At 37.4% G+C, this 26,307-nt stretch overlaps 1 protein-coding gene and 1 pseudogene across 2 annotated transcripts in view; both read left to right on the top strand.

The window, feature by feature from the left end:
• The window catches only part of TMTC1 (transmembrane O-mannosyltransferase targeting cadherins 1), a 267,680-nt gene that overhangs the window by 76,553 nt on the left and 164,820 nt on the right, over positions 1-26,307 (top strand). The window lies entirely within an intron of this gene.
• On the top strand, positions 3,456-4,245 carry LOC135275284 (large ribosomal subunit protein eL21-like; annotated as a pseudogene).

Here is a 26,307-nt window from a genome sequence, read left to right as displayed (position 1 = left end):
CTGTTTTAGATGATCTCTGACGTAACTGACAAATTATTTGTTCCTCTGATTTTTGGTGTCTATTATAATAAATACTTTCTCTGTGCCGTTCATGTGCATTTATTTAATAAGTAAAGTGCACTAAATTTTTGGTGGCTTTCTTTAATTTCTCATTCCCTGGATGTATTCATTCATTCATTTATTAAGTTCTTATTGTGCCAGGCACAGTACCAAAGTAAAGCAAAGTGAATCAGAGCACCTCATTATATATTCATCATGCAGTTCTTTGCTTTTCTGTTTTAACTGTAATCACATTTTCTGTATGTATTTGTGTGTTGTCTCCTCCTGGAGGTCAAGGCTTGTGTTGTTTTCCTCCCTAACATATCCCACAGTACTGTGCCCGGCATATGAAAAGATCTTAGGCAATATTTCTTGAGTGAAGACATCTCGTGTCTCCTCAGAGTACCTTATTTTTCAGCAGGGGTTCATATCATATCTTCCATGAATAAGTATTCACCAGAAATTTGAGTGTCTGTCTTGGTTCTGTGAGAGGCTAGAAACAAAAAACACTGTGGCTCTCCAGCCTCAAAGACCTTGTAGTGTAGAAGAGCAGGAGAGAGGACCATATTTGAACCTCAATTTTTAAGTGCTGTGGCAGGTGAAAAATGGAGCAAGGTAGTGCACAGCAGCAAAGGAAGGGTGGTATATACAGATGAGGCTGCGGGAGGATGTGGAGGCGGCAGAAGAGAAAGAGAACATGGTTGAAGAACAGGATTAGTAAGAAAGGAGGATGGCCACATGTGCAGAGGCCAACCCAAAGATAATGTAAGAGACTGCAAAATCCTCCAGGTTTCAGTGCTGTCTTCGACTGCCTTGCTCTTAAAACCAGGACTCCAGGGGAAGAAAGTCTAGTGGCTATCAGAAGAGATCTTCAAAAAGGAGAAAAGGGAGGTGCTGAGGGTCAATGTGACACTCTGGACTTTGTAGCCTCGTAGTAGAGGACTCCTGGAGAGAAGCAGAGGAGGATGAGATGCTTGCGGAGTGGATAGACACAAGAGTGGCAGGGGCTGGCAGGGAGCAGGAGTGAAGATACATGAGGCAAGATTCTGCAATAAATTGCATATAGTAGCTAAGCAAGCTTTTTTTCTGGAAGGAAATGCAGAAAGTATGTTAGCTAGATCACGTTTATGGCTTAGAGACTTCATGAGAACTAACATGGTAGTAGTGGAGGCAGAAGCAGATCCAAGGAAGAAGCTTGGGTGAGCCCTCCAGCATGGTTCTAAAACCAGGCAGTCCCCAACATATTCCCAAGTCACCTCTTGACATTTGCAAGGTAAAAAGCAGCCATTCTGCAGGGAGTTAATCTTCTGCCTAGTAATTGATTGCCATCAGCTCTGACGATCCCCAAGGCCCCCAGGCCAGACCAGTTCTCTTCTTCAGGGTTGGAATACTGTTACCTTCCTCTGCCATCACAAAACTCCCATGTTTTCCACCTATGGTAGAATACATTTTTCCATTTGCTGCTTTTAGTCCTGTCTTTGCAGTTCTCCCCTCCCCAGGCCAGCTGTTTTTTATATTTGATTTTACCTCGTTCTTTTCTCTTTACTCACCACTGCTCCCAACAACATCTTTCATCACCCCCACAAAATGGTGTTCTAGAAAGAGAAATTACAGCACAGAGATGAAAGTTTATCAGAAATACCCACATGGAATGGCATTGATGGAATTAACAGTAAATTCCAGGAAGTTGATTCTAGCCTCAGAGTGTAAAAATAATTATTTTTATAGATGTCTGTTCCCAAGTGGTTTAAGATTCTTGGAGTCGGTGTTTCCAGATGAAAGCATCTACACCAAACCCTGTTAAACTAGTTCCATAATCACTTGGTCACATGCTCACATTTCAGCAAAGAATCCAAAGTGTTCATAGAAGTAATTACTTCCCGACTGAATTCTGATGCTAATGCCACTACCTCATTAGCATTGTGGCTCATTCAGGAGCCAGTATATACTTTTAATTACTTTACATCAAAGATAAAATGAGCGTGCAGTGGTTGGGCAGAAGGAAAATGCTTTTATGTCTCAACATACAGGAAATAGGGATTATATTATTTTTGCTCTTGTCTCTGCCTTTAATGTTCTTGACTGTGCAAACCCTTGCCCCTTGGAAAACGCACACGTCCCTTCCCACCTAAACCTTCCTCTTCCTGCATAGCCAGATCAGAATTCAGCCTCTCTAGGAAGCTTTCCTTGACCACACCATTGCACTTCTCTGTGAACTCGGTGGCCTGGTTTATGTGTCATTTACTGACAATGTACAGCATGTAAAATTCTGTGCCTCCCTTTGAGCCCATATGCATACACACCAACCCCTAGTAGATTGATTTTATTTCTGGTAAGCTTTGGGAGAACTGTAGGAAATATATCCTGGAGAACTAGTGAAGATGGGATAAGAGAGAAATTATAATTAGAAGCACAACTTTAAATAGTTTTTTTTATAGTTTATATGATGCTTTTTTTCTTCAGCCTGAAGCAGACATTCTTGGGAATTAGACATAATGTACGAAGTAAAAAACATGATTTTGGGGGCTCATTCTGCCCATCCTAAGGTGTCTTTAGGGCAGGCTACACCTAGTATAGGGGAGGGAAAATAATTTTTTTCTCTATCCTTCATAGTTCTCAGATGGGACAGACCCCTATAAAAAAAAGATTGACAAGTGAGAAAACAGAAGCTTAATAAAATGTATACCTCATGTGTACACAGGAGAAATGCAGAGAAATGAGGAAATCTCAAAGAGATGGCTTTGAATTCAGGTTTAAATACCACAGCCCTTTGAAACAAGAAAGAAGGTTGTGGAGAAGCCCAGTAATGGGGAGTTGACCTGGACAAGCAGTGTAAGCAAGGGTAAGATTTTCTGTGCAGATTTCAGTGGGTGTCCTCTCCACTGATGAGTCTCCAGTGATTGAGTTTTCCTTTTCCTGGTATAGATGGGGAGACACACTTACACATGGAGAGTTCCTTTATGGATGTAAATTTCTCTTACCAAAGAGTGATTTGTATTCTGTTTTCCAAGCTTTTCCTGTATCTGCTGTTTCTTAAAATAATCAGCTCAAAATAATCCTTATGCCAAGGCAGCTTATTTTGGAATGGCATATTCTGGTCTCTTACACTAGCTGAGGACTAGAGAAGAGTTCCCCAAGCTTGGGCGATGGGCCACCTGTATACTCGGGATTTGAAGAGACCACGGTGGTAATAGTGTCAACCCCTCCACGAGCATCTTCCCCTGCATGGTGCTGTCATCTGTGTTTGGCGTCTGCTCTGAACTCCCTTCGGCCCAGTGCTCATGCCTCCTGAGGCTGCTCATTCCTCTGGGGTGAGGACTCTTCTTCCACCAGTAGCCCTGCAGATATTTATAGGCAACATTTTGTCCTCCTAAATAATTTCTTTTACAGGATAAATACCTTCACATTTTCTAGCTTTTTTTCAAATAACATATTAATAGTTTTAAGTTTTCTTATTATTCTGATTGCTTTTCCTTAGATATGCTGCAATTTAAAAATATCTCTAACCCCTCTCCAGCCAGAACCTCCCTCTTCCAGTAATTTGCCAAAATGATGAACACAAAGGGAAAGAGGAGAGGCACCCAGTAGATGTTCTTTAGGCCTTTTGGAAAACATGGGGTTGTTCCTTTGGCCATGTATATGTGAATCTATAAGAAAGGTGATGTTGTAGACATCAAGGGAATGGGTACTATTCAAAAAGGAAGGCCCCACAAGTGTTTCCATGGCAAAACTGGAAGAGTCTACAGTGGTACCCAGAAAATGTTGACATTGTTGTAAACAAACAAGTGAAGGGCAAGATTCTTGCCAAGAGATTTAATGTGCATATTGAGCATATTAAGCACTCTAAGAGCCCAGGTAGTTCCTCAAATGCGTAAAGGAAAATGATCAGAAAAAGAAAGAAGCCAAAGAGAAAGGTACCTGGGTTTAACTGAAGCACCAGCCTGCTCCACCCAGAGAAGCACACTTTGTGAGAACCAATGGGAAGGAGCCTGGGTTGCTGGAACCTGTTTCCTATGAATTCATGACATAATAGGTGTTAAAAATTAAAAGACCTCTGGACTGTAAAAGTGTTTCTCTTCATTGAGTAGAAGTGTGGTGTCCTCTCCCCCAAAGAAATATTTAAAGCAAATTTTAAATGTGTCCTAATTCATTATGTAATGTCTTTACTCCTCAAATGTAATGTATTTCTTGCTGAAAGATGTGAAATAGCTTATTGTGCAACAAATTATTCAATTGGTTAGAAAATGGCCAGGTACTATGTATGAAATATTTGTATTGGTTTGAAGGTAGTCCCTCTAAATCATCAAGGAAGAAATAAAATAATTTTCAAAAATAGAAAAATCTAAGAAAGTGAGAGGCCCATAGTTGAATTCTCCTGGAAGTGGAATAGAACCAGTGCCTTCCTCCTTATGGACCGCGGTTTCGCTCATCCAGCCTAGTGTCAAGTCTTGTATAACAGACAGGTTATTCCTGGATCATAGTAAATGTGCTGTCAGCTAACTCTTCCAGGTCTTATATTCCTTTTTGGCCTGTGTTCTTCCACTTATGCCCTCTACCTATGGAGTTATAAATCTTAAATTAGAATACCAAAAAGAAAAATTGTCCAGTTAAATTTCAGTGTATTTGATTTGGCCTCTAATACACTCACAAGGGAATTAGAGTGTATTAGAGGTTTCTGGGTTTTGATTGTCACTCATCATAGTAGGTCTCCCTGCCCTCAAAGTTGTACCATCTCTGTGAGCTGTGGATGTTGAAGTGACCAGGTCGGCTATTCTCTTGTAAAATGACTTATCTGCTTATGTCTCCAAGATGCATTCCTTTCCATTCTGACGTTCTGTCATTCATCTGTTCATTCATTCATTCATTAGTCCTTATAGGTACATGGCTTGAAATTGTGCCACTTTAGTTTTTGATGATAGAAAGCTAGACTTGCCGTAACTTGCTGTTTTATTTTTAAAAAGTGTATCACTATTTTCTTGTCAAAATATTATTGTATTACTATGTTTTGAAAACCAAGAATGGATTTACAAATATCAAAGTAGTGATTACTGAGGTTGGTAAAATCTATGAAATGATTATTTTTAGTTCATATCAAGTACCAATGATAATAACTCAACCTAAGTGTATTAGTCCATTTTCATATTGCTATGAAGAAATACCCAGGACTGGAAAATTTATAAAGAAAAAGAGGTTTAATGAACTCATAGTTCCACATGGCTAGGGAGGCCTCATGGGAAGAAACTGACCGATGATTCAGTTACCTCTCGTGACACGTGGGGATTATGGGAGCTACAGTTCAAGACAGGAGGACTGAAGCTGGGAGTTTGAGACCAGCCTGGACAACAAAATGAGACTCTGTCTCTACAAAATATTAAAGCATTTAAAAAATTAGCCAGGCATGGTGAAGAGTTCCGATAATCCCAGCTACTTGGGAGGCTAAGGCAAGAGGATCCCTGGAGTGCAGGAGCTTAAGGTTACAGTGAGCTATGATCACACCACTGTACTGCAGCATGGGTAACAGAGCAAGACCCTATAATAAAATTTAAATGAAAAAATTAAAAAATTAAAAATACTTTCTGATATTAAAGAGAATCTTACTAAACAATAATATATGTGTGTTGAAGGAGAGAGATCAAAGTTACCAGATGATGGCCAGGCGTGTTGGCTTATGTCTGTAATCCCAGCACTTTGGGACATTGAGGTGGGAGGATTCTTGAGTTTAGGAGTTCAAGACTAGCCCTGGCAATGTCGTGAGACCCATCTCTACAAAATAAAAATAAAAAATTAGCTGGACTTGGTGTGCACCAGTAGTCTCAGGTACTCAGGAGGATTGCTTGAGACTGGGAGGTTGAGTCTCCAGTGAGCCGTGGTAGCATCACTGCACTCCAGCCTGGGTAACAGTGAGACACTGTCTAAAAAAAAAAAAAAAGTGCCAGATGAAAAACTGGATGTATTTTGGACCAAATACTGCATTGGTTTAAACTTTTTTTTAATCACACATGCCAAAGTTGAGTTATAATCACCAAGGAAGTCTTATTTGCTTTTGAAAAGTACTGATTTCTAAAACAATCTTTTGAATACAATTCTGGAAGTTTTCTCTTGAACTCCTGACCTCAGGTGATCCACCCACCTCAGCATCCCAAAGTGCTAGGATTACAGGCGTGCGCCCGGCTCACAATTCTGGAAGTTTTCTGTTATACCTTATGTGCAATTGGTTACATGTCTCTAATTTGTCTCAATTACATTTGGAGTTCTTAAAAACAATGTGTTATTCAAAGTAGTCATAGAAATTTTGTGGCTTGATGGCACTTTTTTCTGTCATATAACCTTGCAAATTTTTTGTAAGACACATGAAAATTTACTTTAAGTTGCTTTCACCTTTACTGTTTTCTCAGAGCTTGGTTTCTCATTTTTATGTCATAGATTATTTAAAAATTAGATATGAAATTCATAGAAAGTCATAAAATTGTGACTAACCACGAAAAAGAATTGTGCATGAGCAAATGTTTCCGAGTTGAAACATCACAGGTATTCAGAGACATTCCTCTGCACAACTGTTACCTGACCTCCTATGTAATTCTGTTAAAAGAGAGTAATTCAGTTCCTTAGTCACAAACCTAGTTTCCCCCTCTCCTCCCACTTCTGCCTTGGAACACCATCAGGCATTACTAAGCTGAACATCTTGGGGGGTCCATAATTAAAGATTCAACATGTGTATGTAAACCCAGTTGATCTTCTCTGAGTCTTGATGGTAGATTTATAACCTCACCTATCAAAAGTCAAAATTCTGTTTCCCGTTGATCCTAATAAAGCAGCAGGAGTTTCCTGAAGGGAATGCTGACAAGACTAATTGTTCACAGCTGGAGAGTATAGGATTGTTCCAGCAATGCAATTTTAACCCTCTCTTTCCCCATTTCCCTCTGGACTTTGAAAATAAGTGTTGGACTGCAGGGATCTGTAACACCAACCTTCAGATTTTCAGGATAGTGAGCATCTGTTCATACCCTGGCAAGACTTGTGAGACATTGACTTGGATTTGATTATGTAGTCATGATGAATATCTGAGGTCCATGTTTCAGGCAAGCATGTAGGTACTGAAGTGTGACTGGGGGAATTAATTAAATAAGATACTGGAGCAGATGAAGAACAAAGATCCCTTTTAACTGCTCTATGAAGTTTTCCTATAACTTAGAAATGTAAGACCAAAATGGACACTTTATTTGCAAACATCTCCAGAGTAGATATGATGAGATGCATATACTAGGTGTGATGGTTAACTCTTGTGTTGTAGGAGCAAAAGCCAGCATTTCCTCCTGGAATGTACTGACAATAGATAGATTAATAGGAGAAAATGGTATACACAATTTTATTAACACACTCAGGGCAAAAATCACAGAAGAGTGGAGATTTTGGCATCATCTGGACCCATTGGGGTCCGGATGCTTATGTACACTTCCACATAAGGCAAGGGAAAATAGGGGATCATGGCACTATGAAAGATATTAAATGATTTTTAAAGGGAATAAATGAGCCTGGGAGAAGACAATACCTGGTGACGAAATCTGTCCAAGTGTGGTTACATTCCTCAGTCTTCCTCCCTCCGATATGAATTTAGTGAATGAAAATTCAGGGAAGGGACAAAAGACAATTGTTTTCTCCTTTGGTGGGTCCAGTCTTTAGGCAGATAAAGGAATATCAGAGGAAAGTTTCTTCCACCTTGTGATTTCCAAGGGCCCTTAAATTAAAGAATAATCATGCAAGAGTACTCTATTTTGGGGTGACTTTTTTTGATGTTAACTTGGCTGAACCACAGGGTGCCTACATATTTGGTCAAAAATTATTCTGGGTGTTTGAGCGTTTTCTTCTTCCTTTTTTTGGTTGGGAGTCACTTTTAACTCAGTGAATTTTGAGCAAAGTGGATTGTCCTGGTAATGTGGGTGGACTTCATCCAATTAGTTGTTGAAGGCCTGAATAGAACAAAAAGACTGGCCTCCCCTGAACAAGAGAGAATTCTCCAGCCTGCCTTTGGACTTCATCTGCAAAATCAGCTCTTCCTGCCTTCACACTCAGACCCTGGGGCATTGGCTGTCCTGTGTCTTTGGCCCGCCAGTCCTTGGACTGGAACCCTGGCTCTCCTGGAGAGAGATCACCCTGCCAACGTGCCATGCAGATTTTGGACTTGCTAGCCTCCATAATCACATGAACCAATTTCTTTTAATAAATCTCTTTGTATACACACACACACATGCATCCTATTGGTTCTATTTCTCTGGAGAACCCTAACAGACTAGGTGATTTGAAAAGGTAGTTTAGACATTATAGCCCTTAAGCATCAGAGAAGACCTTACAATTCCTGATCATTGTAATCATCCTCAGACACTTTATGAGTTGTGAGAGGGTATCATAGTGGACACTGGGAATGCAGAAAGAGGCTTAGAGTACAACCAGGAGAAGCAGGACAGGCTCATATAAAGGTAAAAGACTGTCCAAGACAGATGCTACACCAAGGGCTAGGTGACAGGTGGAAGAAGTGAAACTCATCTAGTATGTGATATGTAGTGGAACCTGTATTCAGACTATGTTCTTGGTTCTTTTCAAATTTTCCTTCATTCACTTCACAAATACATATTGAGAACCTATCATATGCCAGGTATCACTCAAAGTTCTCAGAATAAATTGGTAAACAGTGCAAGCAAAGTCTTCTGCTTTCGTGAACTTATAATTTTAGTTTTTACAGTGAATAAGGATGCTGTACATATAAACTTAAAGTGTACTTTTATAGGCTTTCCTGGTTTTCAAAATACTTTATATCTTTTTATTTCATGTTTCATCTAATAAGAATAATATTCCTTCTATGTCATAATAAGTTGCTATAAGTTTAAGTTTTATTCTAATGCAAATTATAAATAAGGAAATGAAAAATTTATAAATCTCAGAATAAGTACTGTTAATTTGCACAAAATATTTTCTCCATATATTAGGATTCTTCTATTTATTTCCTACCCTACTTCGATACAACTTAAGTATCTGATGTAACATGTTAATGGTCCTAGGAAAACATAAGCATATTAATTCCTTAAACTTTAAAAATTAATACCATAGGTTAATAAAATATGAATAAACCTTTGCTTTTTATTCTTTTTAATAAGAAAACAAGCAAAAACAAGCAATAATATTAGGGTTGTTAATGTTGCCTCAGTCTTTGCAGAGCAAAAGATTTCTTTTAGTTTTCCTCTGTTTCTCAGATTATTATTATTATTATTATTGTTTTTGAGACAGAGTTTCACTCTTGTTGCCCAGGCTGGAGTGCAATGGCACAATGTTGGCTCACCACAACCTCTGCCTCCTGGATTCCAGTGATTCTCCTGCTTTAGCTTCTCAAATAGCTGGGATTACAGGCATGCACCACCACGCCCAGCTAACTTTTTGTATTTTTAGTAGAGATGGGGTTTCTCCATGTTAGTCAGGCTGATCTCGAACTCCTGACTTCAGGTGATCTGCCTGCCTCTGCCTCCCAAAATGCTGGGATTACAGGCGTGAGCCACCTCTCCCAGCCCCTTAGTATATTATTAAAAATTAACACGAAAATGAGTACAGTGTCTTACGCTCTTGATTAGATTCCTATTTCAAAGGTGGGGTAGCTGGAGTTGACTGTTTTGGAGTTCTTGTCACATCCAGAAGTTAAGTTTCTAAAGCTGTTAGTCTTTTCCACTTATTCTTACATTTGAAACATTTAACAATATATTATTCTTTTGTTTCCATTCTTCCCTATTAAAACAGTAGTCTTCCATCCTTGTGTAAACTACAGTGACTTAAAGCCAGATATATGTGGCTGGCTACATCTTTTCCCCAAGCAAAAACTAATACAGATGTACAGGAATGAAATAATAGTGCTTGTGACACTGAAGGCTATGATAAAATGTCAAAATAAAGAGCAAAATTTATTTTTATATTGTTTCACGATTAATTAAAATACTTTACTCTTGTCCAAGATGTATTTAAATATGTCTCCTTTAGGAAAACACCACTGGAAGGTAATGGGAGTCGTGGAAAATAACTACCATCCGTCAAGAGAAAAATTTGGAAAAATCTCAAAGCATGGGAACATAATATGCAGCTGGTTCATGCTTCAGTGAATTATATTTATTTCAGTCCTGGGAAGGTTGCATCCTATTTTCTCAATAGGTCCTAGTAAAATCCATCACAAAATCTCCTTCCATAATTTAGGTTGAAGACAGGTTTTATTTTAAAAAAAAGGAAGCATTTTAAAATTTGTCAGAAGTAAATCTTACTGATTTACCTTAGTGGTGGCAAAGCCATTTTTATTTTGATGTATTGTTAAGTCCTTTATAATACTTTAACTTTTAGGTTATGTCATAATGTATTAAGTAGTGACTCCCCAAAAGATCCATATACAAATATTTAAAACTGGTAGATGTGACCTTATTTCCAAAAAAATGGTATTTGCAGATGTAATTAAGTTAAGAATCTTGAGAATCTCGAGATCATCCTGGATTATTCCAAGGCCCCAGATTCAATCAAGAGTGTTGTTATGAGAGACAGAGGAGAAGAAGACAGAGGAGAAGGCAATGTGAAGACAGGCAGTGATTGGAGTGATGTGGCTGGAAGCCAAGGAAGCTGAAGAATGCCTGGAGCCACCAGGAGCTGTGCAGAGGGATTCCTGGCGCCTTCAGAAGGAGTGTGGCCCTGCCAGCAAATTGAACTTCTGGTCTCCAAAAATGTGAGAAAATAGACTGTTGGAATTTTTTTTTAATTTGTTTTTTGAGATGGTGTTTCGCTCTTGTTGCCCAGGCTGGAGTACAATAGCAAGGCTCACTGCAACCTCCACCTTTCAGGTTCAAGCAATTCTGCCTCAGCCTCCCAAGCAGCTGGGATTATAGGTGCCCACCATTATACCCGACTAATTTTTGCATTTTTAGTAGAGATGGGGTTTCACCATGTTGGCCAGGCTAGTCTTGAACTCCTGACCTCAGGCCCGCTTTGGCCTCCCAAAGTTGTGGGATTACAGGCGTGATCCACCATGCCTAGACTATTGTTGCAGTTTTAAACCACAAAGTTTGTGGTAATTTGTTATAGCAGCTGCAAGAAACTTACAGCCAGCCTTACATGGGTTTCATAGATTAGCAATATTTGAAGAAAAAAACAATAAAATATAACAAAATTTAAAAAGCAATATAGTATAACAACTATTTACATGGCGTTTACAATGTATTAGGTATTATAAGTAATCTAGAGATTATTTAAAGTGTATGGGAAGATGTGTGTAGCTTATATGCAAATACTACCCCATTTTATATAGGGGATTTGAGCATCTGAGGATTTTGATATCCCCAGGGGTACCTGGAAGCAATCCTCTGAGGGCACTAAGGTACGATTGCAAAGTTTTGTTGAGTAACAATTATGTGTTAGTTGCGTTGCAAGTCATTGGGGAGATTGCTTCTGCCTGCAAGAAGCATACATGAGCATAGAGGGTTAGATATGGGGATGGATCGTTATAGTATATTGTGAAAAAGGTCTGTTAAGGATGGGAACACGGAAAGAATGCTGACCACCTTTTTCCGAACAATGCCAGTATTAGTTAAGCTGCAACTAATATTTGATTTATAAATTGAAAGCATTGATGTAAAATAACCCATTTTTAATATACCTATTAATATATAAAAAGAATGTAATTAAAAACCTAAAGGCTTGAATTTGGTGAATTTTTAAGCTGGATTATACTTCGTGAAGCAGGTATTTCAGTCTGTTCTACAAATACCAGGAGAACTAAAGTGTAACATCTAACCTGCTATGAATCTGCCTGGGCATTTTAATACCTCTTTTCAACCCAAGCTGTCAGGTTTTTTCTCTTATCAAAATGTATCTCTAATCTTACAAGGGAATACATTAGACAGAGACTTGTTATACTAATATTTATCACTAGTACATAAAAAATGATACTAGTAGAGTGCTTTAGTTTTTAAGCTTTATTGAGGTGTAATTTACATACTGTAAAATTCACCCATTTTCAGTGCACAGTATTTTGTTTCTTTAATAAATTTATAGAAGCTAAAATTGATCTCACAGCAGTAAAGAGTAGAATAGTAGGTATTAATGTTAGAGGCTGGGAGGGGTGGGGAGAGAAGGGGATAGAGAAAGGTTGGTTACAAATTTTGGATACAAAATTACAGTTAGGAGGAATAAATTCCAATGTTCTACAGCACTATAGTGTGACTATAGTTAATAATAATTTATTATATATTTTCAAATAGCTAGAAGAGAGGATTTTGAATGTTCCCAACACAAAGAAAAATGTTTGAGATGATGGATATGCTAATTATCCTGATTTGATCACTACACATTTAAATATGTATATATATGTATTTAAATATCCCTCTGTACCTCATAAATATGTATAATTATTAGGTGTCAGTTTTTAAAAATAAAAGCGTTTAAAATTTTCAGAACTTTTAGAGCTGTGCAAACCTTACTTCAGTTCACTCTTAGAATATTCTCACCACCCTAAAAAGACTCCTGATGGGCATTTGCAGTCAGTTTTCACTCCTAATCCCAACCCCATGCAACCACTCATCTACTTTCTGTTTTTGCAGATTTGCCTTTTCTGGACATTTCATATAAATTTAATAATAAAATATGTGTTCTATTGAGTCAGGTTTCTTTAACATAGCATAATGTTTTTAAGGTTTATCTACGTTACAGAATGTATTAGTACTTCTATTTTTTTTTTTTGCTGAATCATGTTCACTTGTATTTTGCTTATAAATGTTGTTTTTATCCATTCACCAATAAGTGGACATTTGGGTGGTTTGTGTTTGGAGCCATCATGAATAATCCTACTCTATATATTCACATACAAGTGTTTGTGTGGATATTTGTTTTTAAATTTTTTGAAAAATAAATACCTAGGAGAGAATTGCCACGTTATATAGTAAAGGAATGTTTTTATTTTTTGTGAAACTCTTCCAAACTAGTTGTACCAGTTGCCATATCCTTCCAGTAATGCATGAAGATTCCAGGTTCCCACATTTTCACCAGGACTCCTTATTGTCTACCTCTTTGATTATGGCCATCCTAATGGGTAGGAAGTGGTATCTCATTTTGACTAATGACTGATGATATTGAAGCTTTGAAGCTTTCAGGTAAACTTACTTCATTTTATTGGTCCTCAAGGCTCAATTGTGTATTTGTTTTCTAACCAAGCATGGCATAGGACAAGCAATAAAGAGGGGAAAATGGTAAGAAGAATTAAGGAGAAAAGTGAAATAAAGATGATGTTGAGGGTAAGTAATGAGAATAAAGTGGTATGATTATGGGAGAAGGAGGAAAAGGAAGATTATTAAAGAGAATAAATTGTGTTGTTTGGAAAGCCAAAGCATATTCTTACAATGTTATCAGTGGGGATTAAAAAGACACAAGCACATTGAAAACATTGGTAATAATTTGAACATTCTTTGTTGAGACTGACAATGTATACTGAAGTCATTCATTTATATCACAATGTGCTCATGAGCTGACAGTGCTTTTATTATTAATTACACTTGTCTAGTCTCTACAAAGAGAACATTCCTATCTTTTCATAACTTCTTTCTTCAATTTTTAAGGTCTTCTCTAATGCCTTTTACAGAGGTGATGTGCCACCCTCTGGACACAGCAGTAGGTCCATTGGGGCATCTTACTGTTGACTGAACAATCCCGAATTTCATGTTTTTCTTTCCTTCCAACACACTTCTGTTTGTACAGTGCACTCATTTGTGTCCTTTCTCAGCCCTCCAGTGCACCAGTTTTGGGAAGTAGTTTTTTGGTTTGTTTTTTTTTCCTACTTTTGGGTGCATGAGTTGTTACCACATGACTTCATCATCATGTCTTATGAAACATGCTGAGAAGTTTCTCCGTCTATTCTAACACCTGAGTGATTGAGAATTGTTTCCTCGATTTTGACTTCAGGTAATGGTCAATTTGACAGTCACTGTAACCACCCAACGGGTTCACCTTGCCTGCTGCCTAGACAGAGCCGATTTATCAAGACAGGGGAATTGCGATGGAGGGAGAGTAACTCACACAGAGTCCGCTGTGCCGGAAACCAGTTTTATTATTACTCAAATCAGTCTCCCTTTCGGGGATCTGAGTTTTTAAGGATAATTTGGTGGGTAGGGGCTTGCGAAATGGGGAGTGGTGATTAGCTGGGTTGGAGACGGAACCATAGGAGGTCAAAGTGAATTTTTCTTGTTGTCTTCTGTTCTTGGGTGGGATCTCAGAACTGGTTGAGCCAGATTGCTGGGCTGGTTGGTGTCAGCTGGTGCAACAAGTGCATGGGCCTGCAAAATATCTCAAGCACTGATCTTAGGTTTTCCAATAGAGATGTTATCCCCAGGAGCAATTTGAGGAGGCTCAGACTCTTGCAGCTAAGGCTGCATGATCTAATCTTGTAGCTAATCTGTTAGTCCTACAAAGGCAGACTGGTCCCAGGCAAGAAGGGGATCTTTTAGGGAAAGGGCTATTATCAATTTTGTTTCAGAGTCAAACTATGAACTGAATTCTTTCCCAAAGTTATTTGGCCTATGCCCAGGAATGAACAAGGAGAGCTTAAAGGTTAGAAGCAAGATGGTGTCGGTTAGGTCTGATCTCTTTTAGTGTCATAATTTCCTCAGTTATAATTTTTGCAAAGGCAGTTTTATCACCATAAAGAACCCAAACCTTAGAGTTTTCATCTTAAATCAATTATTAAATCCTGATATTAAGGGGTAACATATTTTCCCAAAATGTCATAAAACAAATATATATTCATATTTTAGGTTTTTTTGTGAAACACAAAGAATAGGAAAAACACAAATATTCTTCAATGTTTAATTCTGTTTGTCACCAAATTAATATATTTGTTTGTATGAGCTGTGAAGATGAAGTGCTATGACTATAGTTAATAAAGTTACATATAAACATGAACGTCAGATCTTTTGAAATGGATAATATCATCTATAAATTTACTCCATTCATTTTGTAAATTCTCCATATTGCTTAGGAACTCTTATTTTGGAATTTCCATTTCCATCAATGCCAGTTTATGAACCAAACAAAAAAGCTGATCTCATTACTTTATTGTCACACTTCATATATAAGGTACTAAAGCAATATGCCTTAGTAATTGAGATTGTAAATAGAGATTCCTATCTCACATACTGCCTAGTGCTTGGTTTAGCAGGTTTTCAGATTCGAATAGCACATTTTCCTTCCATCTCATCTCATAAGAAAAGCAATATGTTTAAAACAAAGAATTCACTGATTGCAGCAGTTCCTTCCACTGAGCCCATTACTCTATTTCACTGAATTTACTACTAAGCCCTTTTACCACATTTTACAGCAAATTCTCCAAGAGGCTCTGGGATGAGTCAGTTTTTTTGTGTGATATAGTTACTTTTGCAAATTATGTTATAACAGGGATTGGTTTCCAAAGGTATTTGGACTGAGTTCCATTTATTTCATTATCTGATTGGAATGCCAAACAGAGTCAGCACAGATACACCTAAATTTGGACATAGCTGCTGGGGGTGCAGTCTTATTCAAGTAACAGGGCTTGGTTAAATGTGCAATGATCTACCTTGTAATAATCAAGAACAGATAGTTATTACAGTGCAAGAGAGATGTGAAGATTTAAGCAGCTTAATCCTACTTACTGTGACAATTAATGAATGTCTGACTTCTAGAGGAGTGGAATCCTTCACAGAGGATGAGAGAGGAACACAGAAAAATTACAAGAACACAGAAAGGAGCACATTTACTCATTCACTTATTAAAACAACCCTGCAGAGCCATTATTGTTACTTCTAAAACATCTAGGCTCACATAATTAATTTAAATTCTGAACGTTCAAGAAAGTATTAAAAATCTCTGTGCCTCAGACTTCTCATCTTTGTAAATTATAAAAGCAGTAGAAATTAGAGTAAAATTCAGAGCCCAGGGCCAGCCACATTGTAGATACTTTACTTGAAAAGGGTATATTTGGTAGGATTTAGGTGCAGCTGCTATGTTAAAATAAATAAACAAAAAAAGTGGCTTAAGCGAGATGGCTTATTTTTCTGTCATTTAAATGAATTCAAGTGATTCACATTCTGAGGTTGGTATGATGGCTCTACAAAGTTGTCTGGTTCTCTGCCAAGTTTCTTCAAGTTCTCCGTTCTGCCATTCCGAGGTTATGGCCCTTATCTGTGTGGTCTAAAATAATTACCAGTGCTCTGGCCACTACATTCAAGCTCAGGGAGACAGGATTGAAGTAAATAGGGTTGAAGACAGGATTAAAAGCTGCAAATACGGTTCTTCTCTATCCCTTAAGAAGGCTTTTAGGCAGGCCCACCTGACACTTTTCTTATATCTCATTGATCACGCAAGGCCACCAGGGAGGACAGGAAATGTTATACTTTTAGCTGGTCAGCAATGAATCCAGCTAAGAATTGGGCTTTGTTCCTAACAAAAAGGTAGGGGAAGGGGTTGGGGGGCGGGTCTTAATATAACTATTATTTTTAAATTTTTTACTTAGTAACTCAGGCAAGTTATTGAGTCTTTGTTTTCTCCTGTATGAAATGGGAACAATCCTAACCTCAAAGGAATATTGTGAGTAAATAATGGAAGATTACACATGTGAAGCACCCACAGGTAGCTGCTATGTCACATTCGCTCAGGCATTAGACTTTGCCCAGCCCCAGATTAGACCTTCCTGACTTTGGAGTTATCACTGGGCAGGAATGAGGACACCTGAGACTTGCTGGCAGATATCGATGGGTGTGCACCTCACAGTTATGCCCCCTGGTGGCAGAGACAGAATGAGGGGATTGACATTGCAGAACTCTTCTCTAATGGGGAGCAGATGTCTAATAACCTCGTTTTTGGGGGTTGCATAGGACTTAAATAACTTGGTAGAATCACAATGGCAGCAAAGACGTTTCAAGAGTATGGTATAAGATTTCCCAACAATCGTTTGCTTTAATTTGAGAAATAAAAGTATAAATCATTCCTTAGTCTTTGAGATGTTTAGAGAGATGGGAAGGAGTCTGAGAACTTTCCAAATTGTCTGGTTGACCCTGAGTTGCTTAGGAAAAGCATGGTTGTATCCTTAAATAATTTAATCCCTGCTGCTACTTGAGCACATAATGTAGAGTTTATCCAGGTGACAATCAGCTCCATTACAAATCAGCACCTGCTATCCAGGGTACCCTGCCTGGAAATACTTGACTGGAGACTCTTTTAGATGTTTTAGACATTATACCCCTTTCCTCCTAAATGTTTCAGTGTATGTTTTCTTAAATCAAGTCTTTATAGAGAGAATTATGTTCCCCCAAAAGTCATACTGAAGCCCTAACCTCCAATGTAACTGTATTTGGAGACAGGCCCTTTAAGGAGATACTAGGGTTAAATGAAGTTGTAAGGGTGGGTCCCTAATCCAATAAGACGAGGTGTCCTTCTAAGATGAGGAAGACACATCATAGTTCTTTCTCTCACCACACATGTACATGCGTAAAAGAAAGACCATGAGAGGACATAGTGAGGAGGTAGTTGTCTGCAAGTCAAAAAGAGAGCCCTCACCAGGCACCTACCCTGCTGCTCCCTCCAGAACTGTGAGAAAATAAATTTGTGTTGTTTAAACCACCTAGTCAGTATTTTGTAATGACAGTCCCAGCTAATTAGTACACGAGGACATTCTTTTCAATAACTGCAGGACAGCTATCAAAATCTGTTAACACTGATACAATACTACAGATCTAATTCAGATTGTGTCAGTTGTTTTAAGACTGTCCTTTATAGCAAAAGACATCCCAGATCATGTGTTGACTTCACTTACCATGTCTCTTAATCTTGTTTAATTTGGAAGAGTTTATCAGTCTTTCTTCCTCTTTTTAGCACTGAGACTTTTTATGAGCATCAAGCCAGCAATTCTATAAAATGTTGCTCAGTTTGTGGTTGTCCGGTTATTTATGATTATATTTGGGTTCTGCATTTTGGGTAAGAATACCGCAGAAGTGATATTGTATCCTCAAGTGCATCATATAAAATGTCTGTCCCCTACTGATCATGTTAACTGGACCACTAAGATGTATCAGTTTTCTCTACTGCGAAGCTATTTCCCCCCTCTTATAATTAGTAATTATATTGTGGGAATATGAGATATATTAAGAAACTATAAATATGCTTCCATTCACTGGTTTTAAAATCCACTGTTTCCTTGCTTATTATTATGGTTGCCAAATGATGATTTTCTAATCTCAATATCTCATATACATTTATTACTTAGCATTCTACTATAAAGAAGAGCTTTTCCTTCTCTCCCATTTATTTTTTATACAAAATAGGCTCATATGTATTAAAACATGCTACAATCCATATTCTGATTCTCATCACACTATATAACTCTCCAAATTTGGTGAAAATGTATTCATTTGTTCCATGTGATACAGCACTAAGACAAAAACACTTCAAATAACTTATAAAGAGATAGATTGTTAAAGCTAGAATGGATTGTGTGATGATGAAAAAGGATAAATCAAAGCTGACTGTCTGACTTCTAGGTTGGGTGTAACAGAGAATGTGAGAAGACATTCAGAAAAGATAGCGGTGAGTTGAAATTGAGAAAAGCCCAGCCCAGGGGCATATAGCTTGATGTGGGAAATGGAAGCTCAAGGATGGTGTCTGGATAGGCAGTACGGATTGGAGAGCAGCCCTGGCAGGAGAGGACTCCTGCTGGCTCACGGAGCCAGGTGGATGCATCTCTTCCCAGCATCAGCTCCATCTACAATGATGTAGCTACAATGGGTAGCTTGAAGTCAGCCACAGAGGGAGTATTTACACCACAGAAAGGAGCAAATGATCAAGATCAAATCTTTCCCTCACTCCCTCCTCATGTTACCACCGGAACTAGTTTACCTATTTACCAGCACACTCCTTTAGGATGCACTGGCATGTAGTATGTGACAGTTAAAATCCTGAAAGTGAATGAGATCATTTATGCATAGGGTTTAATTAACAAAAAAATATGTTAGTGAAAGAAATCTGGAGTTTCAGCATTAGGGGTGGGTGGAAGAAAAGCCACAGAAAAGCTTCAGAAGGGATTGGAGAGAGGTTGAAGGGAAATCAGAGGCAAAGATGTTCAAAGAATCCAAGAGGAGAGATTTCCAACCAAGATGGTTTGATAAACAACGTCACATGTAGTCAAGATGTCTAGTAAGACAAAGACCAAATGTGAGTTAGTTAGGGTGCTGGATTGGTTGGTGATCTTATTAAAAGTTTTAGTTTAGTGACTTGAGCAGGTGCTGAATTGGGTTCAGTAGAAATTCAAAAACTGTTGAGTAGGGGAATGGATAATAGTAGAGCTTTCAACATCAAGAAAAGTGGCTTTCCCAGGCTCACCTTTTTTTTTTTAAACAATCCTGCTGTATAACATAGTCTACAGTTTTAAACCATAGTAAACATGAGCTAAAGAGCAGCTTGTTTACCTTCTGTAGGTCCATTAGCTTATTTTGCTTTTAAAGTGGGGAACCTATCTTAGAAAATTTGAAGTTGTTTTATTTGAATGTTGGTATTGTGACTCTTTATCAGTTTTGTCAGAATAAATAGCATAATATATAAAAACAATTTTTAGTAAGTGACCACACTCATTTAACAGGCTCTTCAATATTACTTGCTATATTGAAAATCAGGCCTCTTTTTTTCTGGTTGAAAGTTATGTTTTTTTAATAGAAAATAATGCCTCTTAAAAGAATAATTTGCTTTTTTTAAATTCAATGGTCAGGTTTGTGAAATTTGTTTTAGAACCATAGGTATATAGAATGAGATATTGTTCTTTTATTTTTTGCCTTTTTTAACTAATGTTAATTTTGGTAGCGAAGCAGAACTCAATCTTTTAAGCACTAACATTTTTAGTGTATTGCACTTAGTTTTAGTTTGTTGGTTATTCTCTGCTTTTCTGGAAAGTTTTTTTATTTTGGAAATAATTTTGGCAACAAAGGATACTATGCCATTGCATTTGAACAGAGAAAAATGTGAAAATTATGTAAAAATAAATAGGATAGATTTTAATTCTGAGGTAGACTGTTTTGTACTGTGCCTGGGAATTTTTTTTTTTTTTAATCTTTGTGGCAGTAATATAGCTCTGGTTGATTTATTTTGCTGCTGCTGAATGATAGTACTTGATATCTAGTTAGAAAAATATTTCTTTAGAGTTGAAATAAGTATCATTTACAGTGTATAAATGTGATTTAGCCATAAAAATAAAAATGTATATTGGAAAGATAGGATCTTATCATCCTATGCCCAATTAATCTTTTTAAAAAGTAGTTTCTTAGGTTGGCAATGGAATGCACACTGTTTGAAATAAAAGGAAAAAAAAGGTTTGTAGAATTTTATTAACAATAGCATGGCATGTCTGAACAGCAAGGGACATGTTACCATGCTTTCTACTTAACTACTGAGTTGAAAAAAAATTCTTTATGTTCACTATAACCAGTCATTTGCAATGAACAGTGTTAGAAAATAATAATTACAGCCAACTGTGTGTGTGTGTGTGTGTGTGTGTGGGGCCGGGGTGGGGAATCCCATGCCTTATGCTAAGTGTTTTCACTGTATTTTCTTATTTAATTCTCATTACAGCTGCAGCTCATAGCCACTACTTACAGCTCATAGTAGCACAGTCAATATTTGCAGCCAGCTCTGACTCTAGAGAGAGATCTTATACAGTATTACACACCAATGATCAGTGTATTTTCTGAAGAGTGGGAAATAGTGTCAAAAATAGAAATAAAAAAGAAACAGAAGTAGTTCCTGATGACCCTAGTTCTGGTATTTCTTAACATTAGGAAATGAATCAGATGTGAATTTGTTTAAAGCAACTTACTACTGTACTAATTTAGGATTAAAAATAAAGAGAATGCCTTTTTTGCTGTTAAAATTGTTAACCTTGAATGTGAGGTATATAGTCAAATGAGATAGACTAAATATATTTCCTCTATGAGAAAATTTTTCTGAAGTTATTTACTGTTAGTTTTGCTCAAGCTGTTAGGAGTTCACAGACATTTGAGTTTCAAAGATTCTTTTTAGTCTTCTTTTTCTCTTGTCATTGTCAATAAAACTGCTCTGGAAATTCCAGATTTTACCTGGAGAAAGAGCAAAAATGGAAAAATTAATTTTTGATAACCTCCTGTTCCACCAAAACTGGTTTCGGTTTTCCTATTTCAAGTGATAGGAAGGGTCGGGCGTCGGGGCTCATACCTGTAAGTGCAGCACTTTGGTAGACCAAGGCAGGCAGATCCCTTGAACTCAGGAGTTCAGGCCAACCTGGCCTAAATGGCGAAACCCTGTCTCTATCAAAATACAAAACATTATTCGGGCGTGGTGGCCCATTCCTACAATCCTCCAACTTCCATTTCCCAAGTGGGAAAGGTTTGTAGAATTTTATTTTCCACTTGGGAAATGGAAGTTGGCGGATTGCTTGAGCCTGGGAGGCAGAGGTTGCAGTGAGCCAAGATCACACCACTGCAGTCCATGTTTGGGTGACAGAGGGAGAACCTGTCTCAAAAAAAAAAAAAAAAAAGTGATAGGAAATAGACTATCTTCAGTTTAGCCATAAGCTTCCCTGTTAGTGCAGACATTTCAACTATTTAATAATTAGCAGAGGCTATTTGCAAGCTTTGCTTCTTTCAGGTATGTTACATTCTTTTTATTTCTCTTCTTGTATAAGATTTTATGCTTTTTCTGAACTTTTGAATTGTCTAAAAGTGAAAATTATACGGTCGCATTTGGCAGCACTTTTCAGAAATACTGTGGCAAGAGAGACCATAATTTAGTGTTTGTTTATGTTACACACAATTGACTGCAGGTCTCTTGAGTATACACACGTAGACACACAAAAGCGTATTTAGCATTGAGGCTTATGTGAAGTTTTGATGAGTATAATTTAGGTTCAGATGCTTCAGGCTTTTCTTTAAATTACTTCTCTCTGGCTTGGGATAATAATGTTTATCCTAACTTTTTTTTAATCGTCTTTCTACTGCATTTTGGGATCCTGTATTAAGTTTCTGGATGCTTTTTTGGGAAGAGTGATGTAAATGGATTTGACTTTGCTTTTTAAAAGTCAGAGTTTCTACTGATTTCAGTTTTAAACCTTCTGATTGAATACTAAACCTCGTATCATACATTAAAGGAATAAAGCCAGGAGTTCTGGTAGTTCAGTTGCCATCAAGGGTAATCGTATCCAGCTTATGGTAAACTCTCTTTCAGAATAAGGTAACTGCAGATGTGCAGATGTCAAATCTGTGTTTTAATATCTATTCATGCTTTGAGTTTAATGTTCTTTAGTAATGAGGTGGCATGGCACAAGGAAAAGACATAGGCTTTAGAACTAGGTTAGCTTAATTTTTTTAAAAAATGTTTATTTTGCTTATCGATACACAGGAAAATTTGGAAACAGTACAGAGAGATTCTCTATCCCCTTTGTTCAGTTGCTTCCAACGGTTATATTGTACATAACTATAGTACAATATCCTAACCAGGAAATTGACATCCATGCAATGTGTGTATAGTTCTATGCCATTTTATCTTATCTATTTATGTAAGCACCATCACACTCAAGATATATAACTATTCTATCAACCCAAAGATCTTCCTCATGCCGTCTCTTTGTAGTAACACCCACTCTCTACCCCACCACCAACCCTAAGCCCTAGCAACCACTAATTTGTTCTCCAGCTCTGTACTTTCATCACTTTAAGAATGTGATATAAATGGAATTATATATTATGTGGTCTCTTATAGTTGACTTTTTTTTTTTACCATAGTGTCTTTTAGATTCATCCAAGTTGTTGAATGCATCAGTAATTCTTTTCCTAAGATGTACTACAGTTTATTTAACCATTCACAGATTGTGGTACATTTTTTTTTTTTTTTTTAGTTTTGCACTGTTACAACTAAAGCTGCCATGAACATTCATGTACAGGTTTTTGTGTGGGCATAAATTTTTTAATTATCTGGGATAAGTGGGTTGTTTTTCTTTTTGTGAAGTGAGTTGCCATATACCTAGGTCCATTATTTCAGTAATGGTTGAAATAATGGTTGAAAAACTGAAGTTCTAATTCTAGCATTCTCTCTTAACTTACTAACCAGAATATCTATCAAGAGAGATACTCCTTCATGAAATACTTGATTACTCTGGGAGGAAGACACAGTTTATAAAGGCAACACAAAAATGCTTGATTCTTTGATTTTCTTTACCTGTTTTTATTCTTATTAATGTTCAAATATCCCACCACGGTCTGTAGGAACTACCTCTAAGTTATTTTATATGACTTCTGTTGTCATCCTTTATATTCCGGATATTTCATGTTCATCTTTTTCTTTACTTTTTTTTTTTCTTTTTGAGACAGGGTCTCACTCTGTCACCCAGTCTAGAGTGCAGTGGTGTAGTATCGGCTCATTGCAACCTCCACCTCCTGGGTTCAAGTGATTGTCCTGTCTCAGCCTCCCAAGCAGGCTGGCATTACAGGCACACGCCACCATGCCTGGCTAATTTTTGTATTTTTTGGTAGAGATGGGGTTTCACCATGTTGGCCAGGGTGGTCTTGAACTCCTGGCCTCAAGTGATCCACCACCTCAGTCCCCCCAAGTACTGGGATTACAGGCGTGAGCCACCATGCCTGGCCTCATCTTATTTATTTCCTGCCTCCCACCTGGAAACAGCCATTTGTTCAAGAGCTTTTGTTTCTTTTTCTTTGTAAATAATTTTAGGACCCAAATCGGGGCATTGTGGTGCTCATTCCTACTGGATAGTTCACTGTTCCTAGGCTTCTTCAATGGGGAGTTCTGTCAAAATCAATTATCTTTTAAAATTTGAAAATAGATAGTGAGCTCAGTCTGATGTTTTCTATTCAAATTCAGAACTATAGGGGTTTTGCCTAATCTCATTGATGGTACATTTCTATCTCTCTTGCCACCACTGAAGACTCTGGTTCCTGATGACACCAGCATAATTACTTATTTGCTTTATTCCACATCACTCCCAGAAGTCTCAAAATAACAACACCATCATTAACAGAAACAAAATGATTATTAAAAATAGTGTGTGGGGTTTTTAATAATTCTTTTTGTTTTTCAGGTATATAGTATTAGGTATATATGGTCACATTACTGAGATTTAAACCTGCTTTATATAGTTTATGATTATGGACCATTTGTTTCATATTGTTTTTTTCTTTTATTTTATAATCATGTAAACACTGCTGCTAAATCTACAAAACAAGGTATACTAGAGAGGTCTATGCAGTCCTCTCTATCCGGTTTCATCCCTCTACTTATAGGTTACCCTTTCTTCTTTTTCTCCTTCTTTTCCTCTTTTTTTTTTTCTGCTGTTATTCCCTTCTTCAGTTTGGTTTAGCTTTAATTTAATTTATGTAGTCTCTCACTGTCTTGGATAAATGATAGTATGTTGTATACATTTTTCTTTTATCTGAGATCACTCCACAGCAGTATGTTATTAGTTCATCACTGTGAATGTTGGTTATGGAGGAATACTATTAGAATAGCCCATTCCATAAAGGTTTCTGAGCTGGCCTGACTTATTTTTGTCTGCTCTTTGATCTTTAGTTCTTATATCTGATTTTAGAGATATAAGAACTCTATCTTTCTTTATTTTTAATTTTTAAGAAACTTTTAAAAATAATAGTATTTATTGACTTTTGTTCTGACTGTAGAGTTTTTCACGTTACTTGCTAAAAATTCAGAACTACAGAAAATTATAAAATAAAGATTAAAAGAGATGAACAATATCAATGCCCAGGGGAAATCTCTTTTATTGTTTTGGTGCATAGCTCACTAATCTGTTGTTGTACATGTATACATTTTAACAACTGGATGAATATTGAATGTGTTGCTTTGTCATATATTCTTTTATTCTTTGTTAGTAATATATAATGAGTGTTCCTGCCTGTCATTATTCTTCTAAAGATAATTTTAAATCATTGAATGATATTCCACTGCATGTTTGTATGAAAATTTATTTAGCTATTCCCCTATATTAGATATTGAGATTGCATCCGGTTTTTTACTAGTAAATATTATGGACATAACTCTTTCTGTGCATTATGGATTTGAATGTGATTGCTAATGGTTGAAGAAATGTTTGAGGTTTTTTTTTTTTTTTTGAGACGGAGTCTTGCTCTGTCACCAGGCTGGAGTGCAGTGGCACAGTGACACAGTCTCGGCTCACTGCCACCTCCACCTCCCGGGTTCAAGCGATTCTTCTGCCTCAGCCTCCCAAGTAGCTGGGCCTACAGACGTGTGCCAAACACCTGGCGAATTTTTGTATTTTTAGTAGAGAGGGAGTTTCACCATGTTGGCCAGGATGTTCTCGATCTCTTGACCTCATGATCTGCCCACCTCGGCCTCTCAAGGTGCTGGGATTACAGGTGTGAGCCACCGCACCTGGCCAATGTTTGGGTTTTTATGTATGTTGCCAAAGTGTTATTCAGAAAAAAATTAACAGTTATATAAATTTTACTCCTATGAGAAGTCTATAATTTTTTTTCTATTTCATGGTAGCCATGTTAGCATTGTGTTCTGTTACGGTTTTTTAAATGTATTATTTATAAATAGTGAGACACCAATGTTGCTTACTTAAGTTCTTTAGAGCATCTCACATTTGTTTCCAAAAGATGAATTTATAGATTTCTCTTTGCTTTTAGATGCTGCTTCTCGTTACCATTGGCATCTCTATTAGTTAAAGTAACCATAACCATGAACAGTGGCTCACATACAATAGAAGCTTATTTCTTGTTCACATAAAGTCTGAAACAAATGTCCCTGATTAGTGGCAGCTCACCTCCACACTGATTCGGAAACCCACTGTCCCTTCATTTTGTGGCTCTGCATCTTCAAACAATGGATGTAGGTCACTATGCTTGTCTTCATCAAGTAGGAAGAGCATGCTTGGGTGTTCAAATGTTATGGGAAGATTTTGTGGGCCAGACCTGGAATTGTTGCCTGTCACATCCACTCACCTTTCCTTGGCTAGAACTCAGTCACATGGCCATCTCTAACTAGGCAAAGCAGAGAAGTTGTGTGCTTGGGAAAAAGAAGCAATATCTGGAGAACTGCAGGCCAGTCTCTCTGCCACAGTATAGCAGCACTTCTCTATGCTTTTATTTTGTTTTAGGAATGAAAGTCAGATAATTTGAAACATTCATTTTGATTGCTCAGAAGCAACTTTTGTTCATCTCTGAT

Source organism: Aotus nancymaae, unplaced genomic scaffold, assembly GCF_030222135.1.
Source record: "Aotus nancymaae isolate 86718 unplaced genomic scaffold, 86718_ANA_hifiasm-v0.15.2.pri h1tg000016l, whole genome shotgun sequence".
Taxonomy (NCBI): Eukaryota; Metazoa; Chordata; class Mammalia; order Primates; family Aotidae; genus Aotus; species Aotus nancymaae.
This window is presented reverse-complemented; position numbering and strand designations above follow the sequence as displayed.